Genomic DNA, 8,647 nt, shown 5'->3' on the forward strand with positions numbered 1-8,647 from the left:
TTTATTTTTTATTCTTTATTAATTACACTTTACTCACTTTGTATCCCCGCTGTGGTTCCCTCCTCCTCCCATCCCAACCCCTCCCTTCTTCTACCCTCTGCATGCATGCCCCTCCCCAAGTCCACTGATAGGGGAGGTCTTCTTTTCCTTCCTTCTGATCCTAGTCAATTAGGTCTCATCAGAAGTAGCTGCCTTCTACTTTTCTGTGGCCTGGTAATGCTGCTTCCCCCTCAGGGGGAGGTAATTAAAGAGCAGGCCAATCAGTTCATGTCAGAGACAGTCCCTGTTCCTATTACAATGGAACCCACTTGGATACTGAACTGCTTGGGCTACATCTGTGCAGGGGTCTTAGGTTATCTCCATGCATAGTCCAGAGTATTAGTCAAAGGAAAGACCCCTCTGCTCAGATTTTTTGGTTCTGTTGCTCTCCTTGTGGAGTTCCTGTCCTCTCCTGATCTTACTTTTTCCCACTTCTTTCATAAGACTCCCTGCACTCTGCCCAATGGTTGCCTATAAGTCTCAGCATCTGCATTGATAGTCTGAAGGGCAGAGCCTTTCAGAGGTCCTCTGTGTCAGGCTCCTGACTTGTTCCCTCTTTTCTCCTTATTCTGATGTCTATCCTCTTTGCCTTTCTGGATAGGAATTGAGCATTTTAGCAAGAGCCCTCCTTCTTGATTAGTTTCTTTGTGTGTACAGATTTTATTTTATATTATATGTCTATGTGAGTGAGTACGTACCGTGTGCATCTTTCTGCTTCTGGGGTAGCTCACTCAGGATGATCTTTTCCAGATCCCACCATTTACTGCAAATTTCATGATTTCCTTGTTTGTTTGGTTTTTTTTTTTTTTTATTGCTGAGTAATAAATATTCCACTGTGTAGATGTACCACAACTTTCTGGTCCTATTTTGTGCCTCAAGTAGACATGGATCTCAAAGACCACCTGCTGATTCTAATCTGCAATTTATTATGATACATACTCTGATGATAATTCTGATTTTCCCCTAATATATATTACACCAAAATAGAGAATGAAACTAAAAAGTACCATGGTAATGTGGTCCCAGGAGGCATGGCACCATTCACTGTTTTACCTGTGGCTTACTCTGGACAACCTAACAAGGTGCTGGATCTACTAGCACAGACTTCATTCTGTCACAGACCAGAGAGATTCCCTCATTCTGCCAGTGATCAACTACACAATCCTACTCATACTACAGTTATAAAACAGATGGTAAGATTTGGATTCCCATGAGGATCTGTCACTGATTTCACAGGAGGTACCTCAAAGGGGGCTGTATAATTTAATAAACTAATAGAAAATATGATAAAGTCAGAAACAGCAACAAAACAAGGATAAAAACCTTATGGGCTGGTATATTGAAGAAAAAAATCTAAAAATATATTGTCGAATTGTCTAAACAGTAAGGATAACAACAAGTATCACAGCAAATCAACAAACAATGTTGTTGTGGCAATACCAATGTCATTTAGTGGATTTGAATTATAGCTCAATTACCAATACCACTATACTCATGATCTTTTCATTGAAGAACAAATTGAGGAAAATGTACTCTGGCCATCCGGAACCTGTATCTTTACTTGTATTCAGACACAATTCAGATACAACACTGACAAGGTTATGTTGCAAAGATGTGCATGATTAGATTTTTTTTCCCTGTGGGAAGCAATGGGTACCAGCCCCGGAGATAAGAGCAGTTAGCTCGGTCAGTAGCCTGACATTGTTTAATAGGCTTACTAGGCCTTTCCAGTGGCATTGGAGTTTGGAGTTTATATCCTCTTACATTTTTCACACCATAAAGGAGAATACTCATTAAAAATACTAAATATATATATATATAATATTAATACTTTATATTAAATACTCATTAAATATATTTCTGGTATCTATAGACAATTTTTTGTTGCCCATGGGATATTATTTCCAAAAAGAAAATTTTACTCAACATTGTTTTAGTCAAGTATGTTGGTGTATTGTTGCCAAATTTCCTAATATTCCTGAATAAACAATTAGGGTGTTTTCAAAAATCTGTCACAGGTTATCTGGAGGCAGGCCCACCAGCTGCACAGTTCAACTATCTGAAGAAGCTTCTTTGGTCTTTGTGGCAACTGCTTACATGGAATATGAGATCCTGGATTTATGTCACTGCCACAGTTAATCCCCATTGGCATTTTTACAGCAATAGATACTTCAAGTGTATTTAAATGTATTTTGGTTATAGTCCAATGATACTTCACTGGCATTGTGTCAGTTAAGGTGCTATAACAAAATAATGAGATGAAATTTCATACATGAACCTGGGAAGAATTTGATATATGAAAAAAAGTATATTGTACAACAGCTGTCCTTTTACATTGGCCCAACTCAGTTCCCCACATCTTATATGGATGTATGTGTGTATGTGTGTATGTATGTATGTATTATGTATGTATGGGATAGTGACTATAATTCTTTGTAGGGAAGACACTAGTTTATTTGACACATATATAAATTCAGTTTAAATTAATTGCTAATATTACCATGAAAGATAAGATTAGCTTTTTGAAGAGAAGTAGGTTTTGATTGAAAGGGGAAATTAGAGGTTGTTTATTAAGCATCTAGAGAAAATATTAGGCTGGGGAAGGCTGGCTGGAAATTCCAGACATATATAAGTAAAAAGAAGAAATGGGAGAAGAAATAAAATAAATAAATGGAACCTCCTGAAAATTAAAAGCTCCTGTAAAGCAAAGTACACTGTCAACAGAACCAAATGACAGCCTCCAGACTGGGAAAAAAATCTTCACAAGTCTTAAATACAATAGAGGGCTAATACCCAGAATATATAAAGAACTAAAGAAATTAGACACCAACAAACGAAATAATTACATTTAAAGAGTTAAACAGAGAATTTTCAACAGAGGACTATCGAATGGAGGAGAAACTCAAAGAGATGCACAATATTCTTAGTCATCAAGGAAATGCAAATAAAAATGACTCTGAGATTCATTCCTACACCGATCAGGATAGCTGAGACCAAAATCTCAAGTGAAAACACATACTGTAGAGCATGTGCAAAAAGAGGAACCCTCCTCCATTGCTGGTGGGGGTGCAAACTTGCACAACCACTTTGGAAATCAATCTGGTGCTTTCTCAGAAAACCAGGAGTAGCATTACTTCAAGATCCAGCTATACCACTCCTGCGCATATACCCAAAAGATGCACCACCATTCAGTATGATCTCAGTTACTGCTCAACTATGTTCATAACAACTTTAACTGTAATAGCTAGAATCTGGAAACAACTTGGATGACCCTTAATGGAGGAGTGGATACAGGAATTGTGGTACATTTACACAATGGAATACTAACTACTCAGCTCTTAAAAACAAGGAAATCATGAAGTTTGCAGGCAAATGAATGGAACAAGAAAAGGTCATCCTGAGTGAGGTAACCCAGAAACAGAAAGACACACATGGTATACATTCACTTTTAAGTGGACATTAGCCATATAATATAGGATAGCCATACTAAAATCTTCAGACCTAAAGAAGCTAAACAACAAGGAGGACCCTAGGGAGGATGCTTAGATCCCATTCAGAATGTCAAACACGGATAGACACCAGAAGCAATGGAAGTGAGGAAACAGGATGGGATCCTACCATAGGGGCTCCCCTGAAAGGCTCCACCCAATAGGGAATTTAAACAGATGCTGAGTCTCACAGCCAAACTGTGGACAGAATATATCGTGTCTTATGGAAGAAGGGGGGGTGTAGAAGAACACAGAGGCGACAAGAGCCCCACAAGGAGACTAACAAAGCTAAACAATCTCAGCCCCAATATGTCCTACAGAGACTGATGCACCAACCCAGAAGCATGCATGAAGAGGACATAAACCCCCTTCTCAGATATAGCCCATTGGTAGCTCAGTCTCCATGTGGGTTTTCGAGTAAGGGGAGCAAGGTGTCTTCTGTCATGAACTCGATTGCCTGCTCTTTAATTACTTACCCCTAGTGATGCGGCCTTGCCAAGCCACAGAGGAAGAGGATCAGGCAGTCTTGATGTGATTTGATAAGCTATGGACAGATGGCAGAGGAAAACTTTCTCTTTCAGTGGACTAGGCAAAGGGGAAAAGGGGGAAGAGGGAGGAAAGATCGGACTGGGAGGAGCTGAGGGAGGGGGCTTCAATTGGGATATATAATGAATAAATTGTAGAAAAATGTTATAAATAAATGAATTACAAAAAGAAGACACCTGATGAATTGAACCCACACCATAGATCACCTAGTTCAGTCTCTAATGTTCTCCCCTTTCCTCAGGTGCCCTTCGACCACTGTAGAGTCACGTAGCTGACTTCACTTCAGTCTGCCTTCAACTATAACCTTTTTCTGACATTAACTGGCTTCTACTTTTCTTTGTGCTGTTTTAGCTTTGAATGGTTCTTGTCTTGGAACAAGAATTTCTTCACCTCTCCCAACACATCCAAACACTCAGCTTTCATTTCATTTCAATTTCATTACTGTTCATCTCTCTTTGTTTCTATTTCATTGAGTTCATTCAGCTCTGAATTTGATGATTTCCAATCATCTACTCCTCTTGGGTATGTCTGTTTTGCTTTTTTTCCCCTCCCTAGGGCTTTCAGGTGAGCAATTAAGTTGTTTATATGAGATTTCTCAAACTTCTTTCTGAAGGCACTTAGTGCTATGAATTTTCCTCTTAGCACAGTCTTCATTGTGTTCCTTAAATTTAGAAAAGTTGTACTTTCATTTTCATTGAATTTTAGGAAGTTTCTAATTTCTTTTTTTATTTTCCCTGACCCAGCTGACATTGAGTAGCGAATTGTTCAGTTTCCAATTATGTGTAGGCTTTTTGTTATTTCTGTTGTTGATGAGGTCTAGTTTTAGACTGGGTGGTCTGACAGGATACAAGGAATTATTTCAATCTTCCTGTATCTGCTGAGTCTTGCTTTGTGCCCAACTATTTAGCCGAGTTTGGAGAAAGTTCCATGAAGCATTGAGAAGAAGGTGTACTCTTTTGAGTTTGGGTGAAAAGTTTTATAGACATATATTAGGTCCTTTTGATTCAGGACCTCTGTAAGCGTCATTGTTTCCCTATTTAATTCTGTCTAGATGATCTGTCCCTTAGTGAGAGTGGAGTGTTGAAGTCTCCCACTATTAAGGTGTTGGGATTGATGTGTGATTTAAGCTTTAATAATGATTTGTTTACCAATGCAGGTGCTCGTGTATTTGGGGCATAGATGTTTGAGATTGTGATGTCCTCCTGGTGGATTTTTCCTTTGATGAGAATGAAGTGCCCCTCCTCATCTTTTTTTGATTAATTTTGGTTGAAAGTCTATTTTATTAGATATTAGGATAGCTACCTCAGCTTGTTTTCTGGGTCCATTTGCTTGAAAAACATTTCCCAGCCCTTTACTCAGAGGTAGTGTTTATCTTTGTTGCAGAGGTGTGTTTCTTGGATGCAGCAGAATGTTGGATCCTGTTTCAGCAAACATCCTGTTAGTCTGTGTCTTTTTATTGTAGAGTTGAGTCCATTGATATTGATAGATAATAGTGATGAATGAATATTAGTTCCTTTTATTGTGGAGTTGGTGGTGATAGTGTGTTTGTGTTCTTGTTTTCTTTTAATTTTTTTGTTGTAAGGTTATTTATGTCCTGTGTTTTCCTTGCTATAGTTGATTTTGTTACATTGGAGTTTTCCTTTTAGTATCTTCTGTAGGACTATGTTGCTTGTAGATATTGTTTAATTTTATTTTTGTCATGGAATATTTTGTTTTCTCTGTCTATGTTGATTGAATGTTTTCATGGGTATAGTAGTCTGGGTTGGCACCTGTGGTCTCTTAGAGTCTGCATGGCATCTGCCCAGGTCCTTCTGGCTTTCATAGCTTCTGTTGAGAAGTCTAGTGTGATTCTGATAGGTCTACCTTTATATGTTGCTCAGCCTTTTTCCATTGCTGCTTTTAATATTTTTTGTTTGTTCTGAAAATTTAGTGTTTTGACTATTATGAGACCTGAGGAAATTCTTTTCTTGTCTAGTTTATTTGGTGTTTTGTATGTCTCTTGTATGTTAATGGACATCTCTTTCTTTAAGTTGGTAACAATTTTTTCTATGATTTTCTTGAAAATACTTTCTGGACCTTTGAGCCTGTAATCATCTTTTTCTTCTATTCCTATTATTCTTAAGTTTTGTCTTTTCATGGTGTCCTTGATTTATTGGTTGTTTTGTGTCAGGACCTTTCCTGATTTTATGTCTTTTTTGAGAGATGTATTGAGTTCTTCAGTTGTGTCTTCAGTGCCCGAGTCTCCCCTCCATATCTTGAACTCTGTTGGTGATGCTTGCCTCTGGTTTCTGATCTTTTAGCTAGGTTTCCATCTCAAAAAGTTTCTGTGCGTGTGTTTTCTTTGATTCTTCTTTTTTTAATTTTATTTATTTATTATTAATCACTTTATATTTATTTTGTATCTCAGCTGTAGCCCTCTCCATCTTCCCCTTCCAATCCCTCCATAATCTCCTCCTATGCTCTGGCCAAGTCCACTGATAGGAGAGGTCCTCTTCCCCTTCCCACTGACCCTAGCCTATCAAGTCTCATCAGGACTGCCTGATTTATCTTCCTCTGTGGCCTGGCAAGACTGTTTCCCCCTTAGTGGAAGGTGATCAAAGAGCCAGCCACTGAGTTCACATCAGAGACAGTCCCTGTTCCCATTGCTAAAGGTGCCATGGGCTACATCTGTGTAGGGGTTCTAGGTTATGTCCATGCATGGTCCTTGTTTGGAGTATCAGTCTCAGAAAAGACCCCTTTGCACAGATTTTTTTTTGTTTCTTTTGCTCTCCTTGTGGAGGTCCTGTCCCCTCTAAGTCTTTATTGCTCTCCCTTCTTTCATAAGATTCCCTGCACTCTGCCCAAAGTTTGGCTATGAGTCTCATCATATGTTTTGATACCCTGCTGAGTAGCCATTTAAAGGGCCTTTGTAGTAGGCTTCTTTCCTGTTCTTTATTGATTCTAATTCTGTTTTCACATCTTGCACCATTTCCCTTCATCTGTTTGTATTGGATTCCTGTCTGTCCATGATGGCCTTTATTGTTTTTTGTTTCTTTGTTTGCTTGTTTTTGCTGTTGTTGTTTGTTACCTCTCTATATGCCTCTATATCTCTATATGTTCCTCTACATATGTCTCTATTTGTTTGGTTGTATTTGCCTGTATTTCTTTGAGAGCTTTGTTCACTTTCTCTTTATGTGCCTCTAATAACTGAATAAGCTTAGTTTGAGCTCATTTTTCTGTGTTTCTGATGAACTAAAATATCCTGATTAAAATATTCTGATGAATTAAAATATTAAATTTTGGGGTTGCTGGTATAGCCATATGTCCTGATTTTTGTTGGATGTGTTCTTACATTGCCCTCTAGCCATGTGCCCTCTAGTCATTTGTAACCTTCACCTTTGTTCCTGGAGCCTGTACTGCAGACTAGGTCCATCTGTCTCTAGAGTCTGGAGTATTCCTCAGGAAGATGAGAGTGGATGTTGGGGGAGGAAGGTTACAAACATGTGTGTGCAAGTGCAGGAGTGTGTGTGGAAGTGTGCCTTGGCAGACTGGGTTCTTTTGCAGTGTAGATGCCTAGAAGGGTGGAGCATAAGCACAGGTTGGGGTGCTGGTGCATTTCACAGGCACAGTGTGCCTGCTCCGGTGCACTGAATGCCCCAGTGGCTCACAGACCTGTTTTACTCTCCTCCAGGCACTCAGCTCTGTCCTGGTTGCACCATCTTGGCTCCAGGAATTGTTTGCCTGGACTCCATTGGGAGACTCACAGAACAGGGGCTTCAGTGTTGAGAAAGCTGTCCCCAGGATCATATGTTGCCCACAGTGGGGTTGAAGGTAAGAGGGATCCGATGTCCAGATGCTATCATAGAGGGACCCTGGATCTGTGGTTCTGCACTCACTCACTAGAAGGCACACACACTCACTTACTTGCAGACCTTTGAGGAAACTACAGGCGCTTCCCCCCTCCCACTGGTTCTCTACTCTTGGATTTGGGTCCATAGGAGCAAATGAAAGTGTAGTAGCTCCATCAGTGGTGTTTGCTGTTCAGCTCCCTTCCAGGGAGGCTGGTAGTTAGGGTTGCCTCTGCTGTTCTCAGTCACAGAGCAGAGAGGATAATGCTAGGGGCAGAGGCAGCCACCACCACAGCAGCCTAGCCTAGCTGGATCCAAACTGTCCCAGCTCAGGGGTTGTCCCTTCTAGCCCAGGAAGCTGCAATATCGATATTCTGGTTTCAGCCACAAACTCCACTCATCAGTTTCAGAGTTTCTGATCTTCTGTCCCTCAGATATGGTGCATGCTGGTTGCTGCCATCTTGAAGCCTCTGGAAAGAGAGTTCTTATGTGATTTGCTAAATATAAACAAAATAAACCAAGGTTACTGACTTGATCCTAGGAAAAGAGCATGTACCTCATAGGGACAACAGTAATAGAGCATCAGTCATTCATGGTCATTCAATTAGCTAATGTAGCAAGAGGGAGGGAGGGAAGAACATATGAACAGAATCCTTTGTTGAAGTGTAAGAGTGTGTCTCAGCAGGTTTCCGGATACTGGGTGACGTGGCTTAATTCAAAAATAATAGTTAATCACAGGGACTCAGG

Source organism: Meriones unguiculatus, chromosome 2 (assembly GCF_030254825.1).
Source record: "Meriones unguiculatus strain TT.TT164.6M chromosome 2, Bangor_MerUng_6.1, whole genome shotgun sequence".
Classification (NCBI taxonomy): domain Eukaryota; kingdom Metazoa; phylum Chordata; class Mammalia; order Rodentia; family Muridae; genus Meriones; species Meriones unguiculatus.